Source organism: Pseudoliparis swirei, chromosome 2, assembly GCF_029220125.1.
Source record: "Pseudoliparis swirei isolate HS2019 ecotype Mariana Trench chromosome 2, NWPU_hadal_v1, whole genome shotgun sequence".
NCBI lineage: Eukaryota > Metazoa > Chordata > Actinopteri > Perciformes > Liparidae > Pseudoliparis > Pseudoliparis swirei.
Window position 1 is genome coordinate 9,524,486 of NC_079389.1, and position 12,344 is coordinate 9,536,829.

At 42.8% G+C, this 12,344-nt stretch overlaps 1 long non-coding RNA gene across 2 annotated transcripts in view; it reads left to right on the plus strand.

Annotated features, from left to right (window-relative positions):
* Positions 1 to 351: 351 nt before the first annotated feature.
* LOC130207555 (uncharacterized) overlaps positions 352 to 12,344 on the plus strand; it is a 30,138-nt gene continuing 18,145 nt past the window's right edge. The window contains exons 1-3 of one of the 2 annotated variants that reach the window (XR_008834305.1): positions 352 to 586; positions 962 to 1,105; positions 5,248 to 5,343. This is a non-coding gene — a long non-coding RNA (uncharacterized LOC130207555). The remainder of the gene's footprint in view (positions 587 to 961; positions 1,106 to 5,247; positions 5,344 to 12,344) is intronic. The other variant, XR_008834306.1, reaches the window with a different exon arrangement.

The following is a 12,344-nucleotide window of genomic DNA, read 5'->3' on the forward strand; positions in this document are numbered from 1 at the left end:
TCAAGGAGGGATGTGCATATGGAGCTGGGTCCGCTGGTCTGCAGCTGCTTCTCTGTATCATGTGCTGCTCCCCTTGACTGTGCTGTGCTCCACAGAGAGCCTCTGCTCCTGAGAGTAAAGGCCCCGGGCCCCACAGCCACCTGGGCCACAGGGAGAAGGAATGCGCTGACTTAATGGTACCGTAAATCAGACGAACCAAACAGCGAATCCCGCTTTTGCCATTGGACCACACTGTTCCTCTAAAAGCCCATCCCACTTTGAACATGAGCCCCTGTACAAAAGCCGTGTGGAATCAGAGTATGTGGATCCACTCGCAATCGGTTTGCAGGGGGACATGTTCTGCCTACGACTTCGGTCTCGGTTGCTCCACTTCACCTCTGCAGAGGTCGAGGAGCTCTCCGCGAGGCAAGACAGGCGAGGAGGGTTGAAACAGAGGGCGAGGAGCTCTACCCCCTCAAGGCTGATGGGACACTCGTTGGGGGCACAGAGGGGCTGAGGACCGAGGTAGACTGCCATAAGTGATTGCAGCTGCTGAGGCCTTGCAGTTGGATACAATAACATCCAGCAAAGTCATGCAGATGACAAGGTGTGAGGCAGCTTGTTTGTTTTAACCCTGTAGGTGCCAATTCAAAAGAGACACTATGTGGGAAAATACAACAGAGGTGCATCCAGAGTGTATTTTGATTAGTTAGTAAATCAGGATAATAGGGATTGTATGGGATTGTATGTACTGAGTCCATGTTCTCATAAAGGTTTAATTCAAAATATGCTGGAGCATGCTTTGTATTTTGGACAGTCACACGTCTGCAGCAACTGTCAGAAATGATTGGTCAATCATCATTTCAGCTGTTGCTCTTGCGTCAACTTTTATATTCAGTTAAGTGTGTCAGTTACAATGTATTGCTGTATTACTATTATTCTACATTTGAATGTTATTCAACATTATGAATGTGTCCCCCAGGTGGCATAAACTGAATCACTGATGCGTCTCACAGGAAGATATTACAATTCATTGTGCAGAGCTGCTGCTGCTTCTTCTTCTCCGGCTGCCGATTCTCTTTCAGGACCAACTGGATGGAGGCACAGTAGCTGCAGCAGCTGAGAGGTTGGTGGTGAAAGACGCTTCATTTTTCTCCCCAGGACTAACTTCTCCATGCAGTGTGGGACAGGACTAATGACAGTCATGTTAATGATGTTGACACTCCTACCAGCGCCAGCCAGCATACAGTAATGAGGGGAGGTAAATAGCAGGTAGCTGACAACACGGTTGCTTCCGCTGGCACACAACTAATGATCCCTTTCACACCCCCTGAACATACTTTGTAAAGATGACAGCACACAGTTTAGGAGGGTAAATCCTGCCTTTCTTACACCTTCACTCCACCTGTCAGTGGAGAACACCTCTGTTAAAACATGAGACACCATCAAATCTACATCTGTATTGTCCTCCTGGATTGCAGAGAACCGATATAGGGTGGAGGGGTGGGGGCAGAGGGGGTGGACAAGCAACCATGTGGAGGGCTGATCTTTCAATTGAGAATTGTCTCTGCTTATAAAGCCCAGTGGGTAGAGCATTGGCATTAATACTGCAGGATTATAGACTGTATAGACTGCATCACCCTTGGTTAAAAGCACTCGTGAGGGGCTTGCAGGATTTTGTGTTGGACTATATAACAACTTCAATCCAGCTGTTGATTTGTCTGCATAAATCTGCTGCCCAACATGTCATTGAACTTGATAGCATCATACTTCCATCAGTAACTTATCAGTTTGTTGGGCGGAAAGATTTGTCAGATCCCAAGTAATCTGAAACCGTGTAGGAAAAAAGCAAAGGAAAGAAAAATGAGTGTTTTAAGTCTTTTGGTTTACCTGCTGTGCTTCTCTCATATCTGAGCGTATGTGTCTGCGTGACCCCGCTCTGAACTACAAAGTGAAAAATTCATTCACCTCAGGAGCGACCGTACAGCATGTGAAGATTGATGCATGTGGCAGAACACATGAGTAATGATGTCAACAGTCATCTTGGCAATAGCAGCCATTATTATCATCTCTAGCATGAAATGACACAGGGCCTAATCTGATCCCTAAACAACCTATCACAGCAAACCTAGAGCCCTCCGCCATGCTGTGGGCTCACAGAGAAATCATTTGCATAGTGAAATCAGTGGGACTGTGAGACATTCAATATTAATGGTTTCCCCAAACGAAAATGATCTTCATGTTTTATGGCATATCACATGTGGACATGGTAGATGTTCTGGCTAGCAGCATGTGATGTCTCATGTGCTGAGCATCAACTCCATTGCCAGTAGTCGTGCCTGTAGCCACGGAGCACAGAAAAATACATGAATGTGCCCCAGCAGCTGAGGTCCCGAAGGTCGCACCGTGACACTTACTAAAAGCAGGTTTCATTGATGACTGTGTAAAAACACAACAGGCAGAATTGTGTTAAATAGATGGAGATAACTGCATATTTTATAAATTCATGGTGCACATTTTCCAAGCTGATGATTTCATTTAATTAATCTTAGCTGTTTAATGCTGTTTTTTTACACAATATTTCCGGCTCATAGTCCTGCAATAAACACATGCCCAAACACTGTCAGAGCTGAAAAGTTTTCTGAACCTTATGCTCACATTTGGACCAGGTTTTGTTTGTTTGGCTTGTGTGTATATATTTGTGTGTGTGTGTGTGTGTGTCTGAGACAGACAGACAGACACATGTACCGTGGGGGTGGACGAAATGGGGGAAGTTTCCATCAACACAGTGTCTGTAGAGGACTCTCTGACCCTCCTATGAACTTTAAGGGGGGGTTGCAGAGGTCACCCCAGGGGCCAGAGGTCAGAATTCATGCTCATCACAAACAATGCACATCTTTGCCCACAGCACAGAGAAAAGATCAGTCACCACAGGCTGCTCATATGAGCCAGAATGTATTTAACGTCAAATATACCTCTCCCTTGAGTATTTGTCGTTTTCTCACTACATTTCTGCTTTTCCTTAAAAAGGAAACACATACTGAAGTTTTGATTAGTATTTTATAGTGTATGTACTCATAAAAGAAATATAAATAACTCAGTTACTTCAATTACATAACGTATACAACATTCATTGGAACTACTTGGACTACTACAATACACCACGGAACTCATTATTTCAGAATGTACAACAATTGTGAGTCTGGTGGTATATATATATATATATATATATATATATACAATGATATTTTTTACATTTCTGATTACATTTTTACTGTATTTGTATTATTTTTTATTGGGTTTCTTACCCTATGTACGTCTTTTTACTATTCCTTGGGATACTGTGCAAATTTTCCGTCTTAAATTAAACTTAATTCTAGCTGGATGGAGTGGAGCATCAGATCTGTTTCATGCTTGAGAACACATTGAAAAAGCCTGTGTCAGTTAAATCAGCTAACATTTTATCTTCAACTACTTGATCTACTTCTGTATACAACATTATGAAACAACCCTTTTATATTGGTTGATGTTTGTGTGCACATGCTTTATTTAAGAACAAAATTGCAAACAGACAGAATTGTAATATGTCAGCATTATTAGGTCTCCAACTTTCACACCTTGCATCCTTGTACAAAGAATTATCACAGCGTCAATAAATCACTGCATGGTCATGTAAATGTTAAAGAGTGATCCAAACATAGTATGGGCTGGTGGGTGGTAATGTGTAATGTCAGCACAGAGCTTTGCTGAGAAAGGAGTGTAGAAATGTCCATGTTGCCCTTGTGGCAACACGTGCACCTGCTGTGTAGTCTCCAGCTCTGAAATGTGAGAGATCTGGAGCCGCTAACTAACAGGGAGAGGAACATCAGGCTCAACGCCATGTCTGCTACCGTGCTGAGGAGCGGGCTGACAATGAAGAGACAGAAGGACGCCAAAGGGATGTGTGTCTGTAGCGGAACGGTAGGAGTGACTAGCTCAGCTTTGCATGGCCCAGTCATATGTCCCCCCTTGTGTCCCCCCGAGGCCCTGCGAAATGCTGAGCAGCAGGAAACCAAGACACCAGAACAGACAGGCCCAGCGGTGCACCCATTCCACAACAACACAACAACATACTCCACCATCACAGCCGTTCCTGGAATATGCACATATGAACATCTGCACATAGAAGCACATAATAATAATAAAAACTTCCAGCACGGTTGCTGTGGCATACACGCTGCAATTTACATTGTTTAGCTGTATTGAACTGAATTTATAAAATATCCTTTGAAACCCAAAAGATGCTCCCAGACATTTGTGCGTGTTTCACTATATTGCCGTAATCAGCATACAAACACATGTTCCATAATGTTTATTAAAAGCAGCTCAGGCTTGTAATCCTCCTCTAAACCACTAGGTGGTAAACCTGCCCACAGTAGATGGCTGCTGATGAATGCAGGAGGTCTTACTGCAACTAACCCTGATCCCCAGGACGGGACCTCCCTCTGCTTTGTTATCCAGCGGTCTAAATGAACCAGTCCACCTCCGCTAGGTTATCATGATGTAAGGCTCATCTAATTGGATTCTCCGTGGAGTAAGGACTCGTTATTGTAATGCGTTATCTTTTCTCTTGATTTCTTCTCGCAGCATCTGGGAGATGTTGTCATTCCAATGATAAACACCATTTTCACTTGAGCCTTTATTACTAGACACCGTGTGTGAGAAATGGAGATAAATGAGCATGAATCCCAGAGCTCTGATATGCTACTATAAGCTTTCACCTCCTGTATACCCCAACACTCTGCCAGCGGCCTTGCCTGCACATTTGGAGATGCACCAGCTAACAAATGACCAGCAGGATTACACAGTTTGAGCAGGAGGGGAAATTGGTTTGTGACCACACATTGAGGAAACACTCTTCACGCAAAGATACATGTTCTGTTTGACTATTTGGCCTCCCTAATCCTTATCTAAAACGTAGATAGATTGCTCAGTGAAACTACCCGTGTCCATGAGCTGAACATTTCTTTATCCATATATTATATTATTATTATAATATGGTTGTGTACTCACTGGTTTGGTTTTTTGACATGTGTATGAAAGAGGATATTTATCTTAAAATCCAGTAATATGATGAACTGATGCTCCCCCAGCTTTTTAGGAGGTACATTTTTGCATGGACATTGATGCAGTGCTGGAGATATAAGGACACCGTGCAACATAAAGGGACACTATGATACCTTCAGTGTGAGTGATTGTATTTGAATAAGCTACATCTGTTTTTTGCAGGCTGGAATGTCAGAATAACATTCGCCAATGTCCTGGTGTGACTCCTGACCCGATGCCCTCCGGTCTCCAACCCTAGATGTTTGACAGCAACATACTGTAAGAAACCACCTCACTGCATGCAAAGTAACTGTCCACTGCCACAATGAAAATGATCTTTTTACATCTCAAATCATATTGCAATCTAATAAGAGCAGCAATTTTTTGGCCCACCTTAACCTCGTGGTGAACTTTGTAGTTAATACGCAGCGGTTATTATTTTATCATCAATCAACAGCGAGGCAGGCCAGGGTGCTCTCTCACCTCACAGCACTGCCTTGCAATCTAATTGTGCCCGAGCTTCATCAGTTTCCAGAACAATCAATTCCTCCTTGATGCCCTAGACCACTCCACCGCCTTCAATATGAGCTCCATCGTCCAGGCCCCCTTAACCAGAGAGCCAGGAGGCAGCTTGGTTGGCCTGAAGGGCCCTGGCTCCAAACCTGTGTTCCATCATGCTTTTTTGTGGTATCTATCCTGACAGGTGGAGTCTCTCTGCGTATCTTTGAAAATCAAGATGTGGCGAGAATGTGATGAGACCCTTGAGGAAGTGACTGAACTTTTGAACCGCCGTGTCGGGGACAGTCGGGGCGACACAGACAATATTAAGTGGCCTACTGCCTCAGAGCTGTCACTAATGGGGTAAACATTGACATACGAGCGCGGTCTCAAACCACCATTCATCTGAGCAAGTTCGCTAACCTTGAGAGGAGGCAACATCCTCCGGTCTGTGACATTTCAAAACAAATAGAGAATTATTTTCATGCACACATTTCAAAGAGGAATCACGTTTGACTAAGATTCATGGGATGCACATACTGTGTTTGTCTTCCCAAGCAGCACTGTCAACGTTATAAGTGCACTATGATATTGTAAGTGCACACCTGTCTAATGAAGAACTCATTTGTATTTCAATAACAAACTTTTCCCTCCTGTTTTTTTATGGATGTGCTTGTCAAAAAAAAGGTTTGTATTCATTTATTTTGCTAATTCGTGCAAGAATCTCACAATAATGACACGCAATATAATGGAGTAACCCTGTGATGTGTATCAGAACCCTAAAATGTTTTCTTTGGATTTCACACAGTGCGGTAAACTTATTTGTTATACGTGTGTCATTGCTGCAGATGAAGACATATGGCTCTTTTAAAGTTGCTAACAATACCAATCAATAATCATGAATGTCTCAGTATTGTCATATTTCATAAATCAGCTCTATTGGCTCGGGATGAGAGTGATCATCCGCTACAGAGTCGCAGCATGAATGCATGCAAATCATCCGTACATTGACAGTCCTCTGCACTGACCGAACTGACATCCATTATTTTAGGGGTGTAACAGTCCTTTAATCCTGGATCCAGGATTTAAGTACTTGCAGGCTTTAGTTGTGAGTAAAATAATCCTTTACTACCTGTGACAGGAGCAGCAAAGAGACTCACACTGAGATTGAGACACATTTCAGATTTGCATGCAAGTGGGAAACATGTTCCACCGGTTCTGCTCATCTATTTATCCCATATGGTTAACCCAACACCAATCCAACATCACATAAGTGTTTTATTCATGCTACTTAGACCAACGTGTCAGCATGTCAAGGAGTCACTATTTAGCAGTAGATTTATGTTTAAGAGCACAGCGGGATAACCTGCTTGGCAAACTGTGCTGGTTCCCAGCCAAAGCTATCTGTAACACACACTTTGAATCAGAGGAGCGGCCTGAAAACAATCCAGTAGTTGTCACAAAGTATGTTTTTTTTTTTTTCTTCCTCAATGAAGGAAATGCTCACATGGACGCAAACCGGCCCCTGTGCTGCATGGAAGTCAGGGCTTCCTCTCTAATACAGTAAGCGATGATGGACGAAAATGAAAATGAATAGGCCTGTCGTAAACACACAACACCTCACGGACACATTCATACACCAAAAATAACAGAGAGGCTCTTCCTCGTGCTGCTACGAAAAGCACAATTGAGAGTGATGTGTGCTGCAGTCAGGCAGAGGTTGAAGTACGTGGGAAAAAGCACAGGCACATAACCACCGAGAGGCGTCCGGCAGGAGAACGATCCGTCACTGGTCTTTTTTTTGCAGGGTTGTGACAGAGCAGCAAAAAATGACAATGTAATAGCTGGGATGACATTTTGTTTAAAAACCTGATGACAGAATGATCCCATGTCTCTGTAACTGTAGCTGCTGCCGGTCCAGGAGTCAGCCATTATTCTCTACTTAGCCACTGTCTGTCTTGGTGGTCACTGGGAGTGCTGCTTGTAATGGGCTATGATGAGTTTGTATGACTTATGATAGGATCTCCCATGTCATGCAAATATTTATGTCAAGTAAGAGCACTTGAGTGTGCGAGCGCATGCTCTGATAGATGTGAATTCCCTGTTGGTGCTGGAACGTTTCTGAGGCAGTGGCCTACTTCCTCTCCCACTCCCCAGGCCTGGCCACCAGCGCTGTGCCAGGGCACTGCCCCCTCTTCCTCTGAGAGATCCTGTGATTGAGAGCGCTGAACATGGTGTTTACTTTGGCCGCACCACAGAGAGAAGCAGATAGAGGGAAAGGGAGAGAGAGAGAGAGAGACGAGGGCCGAAAAAAGACATAAAAAACAAAGGAGACGAGCAGGCAGGCTGCGACAATCTTATTTATCAATCGGCAACAATCACTGTCTTCTCTGTGCTTGACGTTGCTGCAAAAAACACATTCAAGCATCAGGCAAGTGGCCAAAAACAGCTACAGACATAATGTAATGGCATCAACTACAGCTTTATTTATTCACTGTTCCATTTAAATGGAATCATTTGAAGTGTGTGAGCTGATAAATACTGGTTGTGTCCCCCCATTGTGAGGGAGCGGTCTAAGTGGTGAACTCTCTCTTTCATCCTCTTCCATTGCCTGTGGCTTTCCCGAGCGTCAACATTCTTCCACTTATCTTTATAGCCATTAGCGCTGTCAGCCTCCCTGCTTCTCTGCTCAGGCTCACTGTGAAGCTCCTCACCGAAATACCACGAACATCAGTTGACAAGCAGGACGCCTCAAAACGTAAGTCACAAACAAATTGAGTTATTTGTGTTTCTTAAGGAAGAAACAATGAAGAACACGAGAGAGAGGAGAGAGAGAAGTGTGCTGACCTTCGGTTATACCTGCGGTCTGGTAGTAAACACACTTACACACAAACCAACAGTAGAGACTGAACTCCAATGGAAAGGACAGTGTGCTCTCGGTGACTCATGGAGGGCGAGCAGGAGGCGATGTGTGGGAGGTTCTTCAGTGTCACGATGCATAACTGACTCAATACTCTACTGGGTGATATTATAGATTTTATTGTCATCTAAACCTGGACTGAATTGCCACTTTTGAGCAATGCACCAATTAAAAAATTAATACAGTCTTTTACAATCCTATGAGATCAAGCATTTCCACTGTGGATTATATTAATTAATATGCAGATTTGTATTCATTTATTGTCTTGTTCAGTTGTACAAATCAGTGACTTGTTACAACAACTAAACAATACAGCGCCGAAAAAACAAACAATATGTTGCTATAAGTTACAATAACAAGCAAACATTACTTTAACAATGAATACATAAAAAGACAAGCCATTATTTGTGATGATTGATGTGTTCATGAATTTCTGGAATTTGAATTGCTTTATCAATGAGGAGGGTAGTTTCCACATCTTACTGGTGAAGTACTGGTGGAGTCCTATAGGGGGAGTATGGCATCACCTCTGTCTGTCAGGGGGACACACACATACACGTGTATACACACACACACACACACACTGGACCACACACTGGTGGAATGAGCAATCATGTCATCAGCCTATAATTAAAGACATTTCCCAGCAAAATCCGAACTTCAGAGTGAAAAAAAAAGAGAGGTGAATACATTTTCTTCAGTCTCAGCTGGTGTGACGTCTTTCGTACTTTCCCACTGTGAGTGGATTTCAGTTGAAAGTGGCACACGGCCCTTCAATTTGAGACTGTTGTGAAGCTTAGACTTTAAGTCCAATTAGGACCTGGAGAGCAACACCATCCTCTGAATCCAGCTGCCTTCAGCTATTGTTGGTCGTCTATTCCTGGCTTCAATAGAAGTTGGGACAGACAACATGAGGATTTGGCTAATCCCCATTAAGGACTTCTGTAATCCTCTTGAAAATCCTTTGTATACACACCAGGTTAAATACTGTAGCAACAGCTAAGGTCAAACGGATTAACCTCTCAGAGTGTGATCTGATGGTGTTTCCAAAAAGAAAAAAAGCAGAGCTAGTTCACAGGTAATTCTTGGCTCTATTGCATGTAATAATTGTATAGATTTCATAGATATCATTTCATAACATCACTGCATGATATGTCTGTCATCATATCACACACCATTTTTAAAAAGAAAAATGTATGATTCCAAAAGTGTTTCTTTTAATGTGAAAAAAAGAAAGTGATTGAACATGAACACCAAACACAATGCAAATAGTGATACAGTTTAGTTATGCACAATTTAAGTAATTACAATGTTATGTTTAATGGACACATTTTCCTCCCATAATCTGCTATCATTGAGTCATTATTTAATTTGACTGTTATTATTTTCTAATTCCAGTGATATGATTCCCTGTACGATGGTAAAAGTCCTTCTGAATTCTCCGTGGATGGAAAATGTATACGCTCCATATGCTCTCTGGCTACTGATGTCAAGGCAGAGTGATTAGGTGGAAGTGGAGTTTATGTAAGCAATGGTGAGCGCAAATCGGCCCCAGATCTCCCCACAAGATGCTCACTGAGCTCGCAGCACTTGACACAGAGGATTGAGATATGTGATATTAAGTAGACGGCCATAAAACCTTGTCTGGACCCATGTGGTCAACTACAAGTAATAGGGAACAGTCAAATATATATTCAAGTTTTCAATGAAAGCCTGTTGAAAGTGTAATGATGTTAAAGCGTTGTCAGGGGAGTCCCAGTCTGATGTTTTATTGGCTGTTTATTTTATTGGAGGACTAGCCATGAATCTAGGTAGCCGTCAGTGATATTGCCACAGTGTGGTTGAGCCCCTCAGTCTGCATGATAGATTTTTTTAGTCAAACATTTGTTTCTCCATACTAAAAGCACCCAGGAATATGTCTTTCCAGTTCAACTGTGAAAATAGCAAACAGATGTGTGTTTGGTCTTCAGCCTCCTCTACTTGTCAGTGTGTTACAGTGTATTTTATATTTTATTTACAGAAAAACACAAAAATCTACTTCTATAACAAAAAGATATACGCCTCTATCTTTGCTGCGTTTATTGCCGCGCTGTTTATGGAGCGAAATTAGTCAAATCAAATGTGCAGTTATGGTTAACGCAGCAAACACTTGCTGTTTGTACTGAGTGGAATAAATTATTATGGAATTACTGAAGTCCAACAGGATCTGAGATAATATCATAGCCAACATGAATTTGCTTGCATCGAATGCTGCGTGATTGTTTGTGAGCAATTTAAAACCCCAGGGATAAAATAATCACAATGTAGAATGCACTTCCATAAATGTGGATGGGATGTTGAGCAATTTCTGTTTCATCTTCTCAGCCCACTAACTGTTGGCTACACTGTAATATGTGATAACTTCAGCAGTAATATTTGGTCTATGGGGCTAAAACCATTACAATAAACATTTGCATAACACAGTAGTGTCGTTGAGCAAATGAGGAATATGTAATGATCCAATCTGTGTGAAGCAGAATGAACGCTGCAACTAAATATGTAATGATTTCCACATGGCTGCACATGTGGACGGGTGGACAAAGATCCATCACTGTGCCTTACCAGTGACCCTGATCATGCAGTTGTCAGTGTGGTCAGCACTAAATGTATGCATGAACTCACTACATCCATTGGCGGGAAGCGCTGTAAATTAGGTAAGCATCAGGTGTGCATCCTAAAAAAACAGACTTTGGAAAGTCGGTGCCGCGCACCATAATCAGTACAATAAATACTTACTGGCTGTTTGTGCAAACTGACAAGCCGGTGACTGATGCGGTTGCAAGAGAGTGGGCTGAATGGATGGCACAGATCAGCCCGATGAGGTCAGAACGCAAAGCTCTCGCTGCATTTGGCCCAGCTGATCTTCTATTAAACAGACCGTTGACATCACACAGCAGAGCAGACCACGAGAGCCACCCCTGCATTATAAGCCAAGATGTCACACACACTCTTTTAGCTTTCACCACAAGTATGTAAAGGAAAATACACACACACACACACTCACACACACACTCACACACACACACACACACACACACACACCCACACACACACACACAAGCAGCACAGAAGACATGGTTGCACCTAATTATGTCTTTATATTAATGCAAAGCCACAGGAAGCACAGTGGAGGTTCATCACACGACTCTTCTGCTCTGATGTTGGCTCCATGATCTAGTTTCTGTGCAGGTCTGCACTGCTCCGGCGTTCCCTGTGGGGAGGGAATAGCGAAACCCTTTTAAGGCTTCCTTGGCTATCACATTTCTGGCCTCAAAATACTGAGCCCCCCAGCCAATATATCTATGACTATTATCTATCAATTAATACATCTGTCTCCATTGTAGGGGTCCACTGCCCTGCTAGCGGCCTGACCAAGCAGTGAACTCTTGCATTCCTAAAAAACACGGTCATCCAGCCTCTGTAATTTGTCATGTTAGAAGTTGACAGTAAAAGGTCATCCACTCCCATCGCTAGAGGCAAGAAAAAGCACCAGGATGAAAGTGCACGTTCAGACGATGGCTATTGCTGGGCTCTCCCTATTTGTATAAGACCGGGAAGACACACACACACACACACACAGCTTTATCTAATCTAGACTACCTATCTGTCTTATACTTCCCAGACTATCTGAAGGCAGAAGCACTAGCGGATCCATTAAAAAACACTCCAGCACCTAATAATCCACCCATTATATGCCTTAAACTGAACTGTCTAAATAAGCAATGTTTGTGAAGCGTCATGTTTATGACAGCTTTTCTAATGTGTGGAAAATGAGCCTCCTCGGAGTCACATTGTGTCTTCGCAAAAAATATGTACCTCTGTC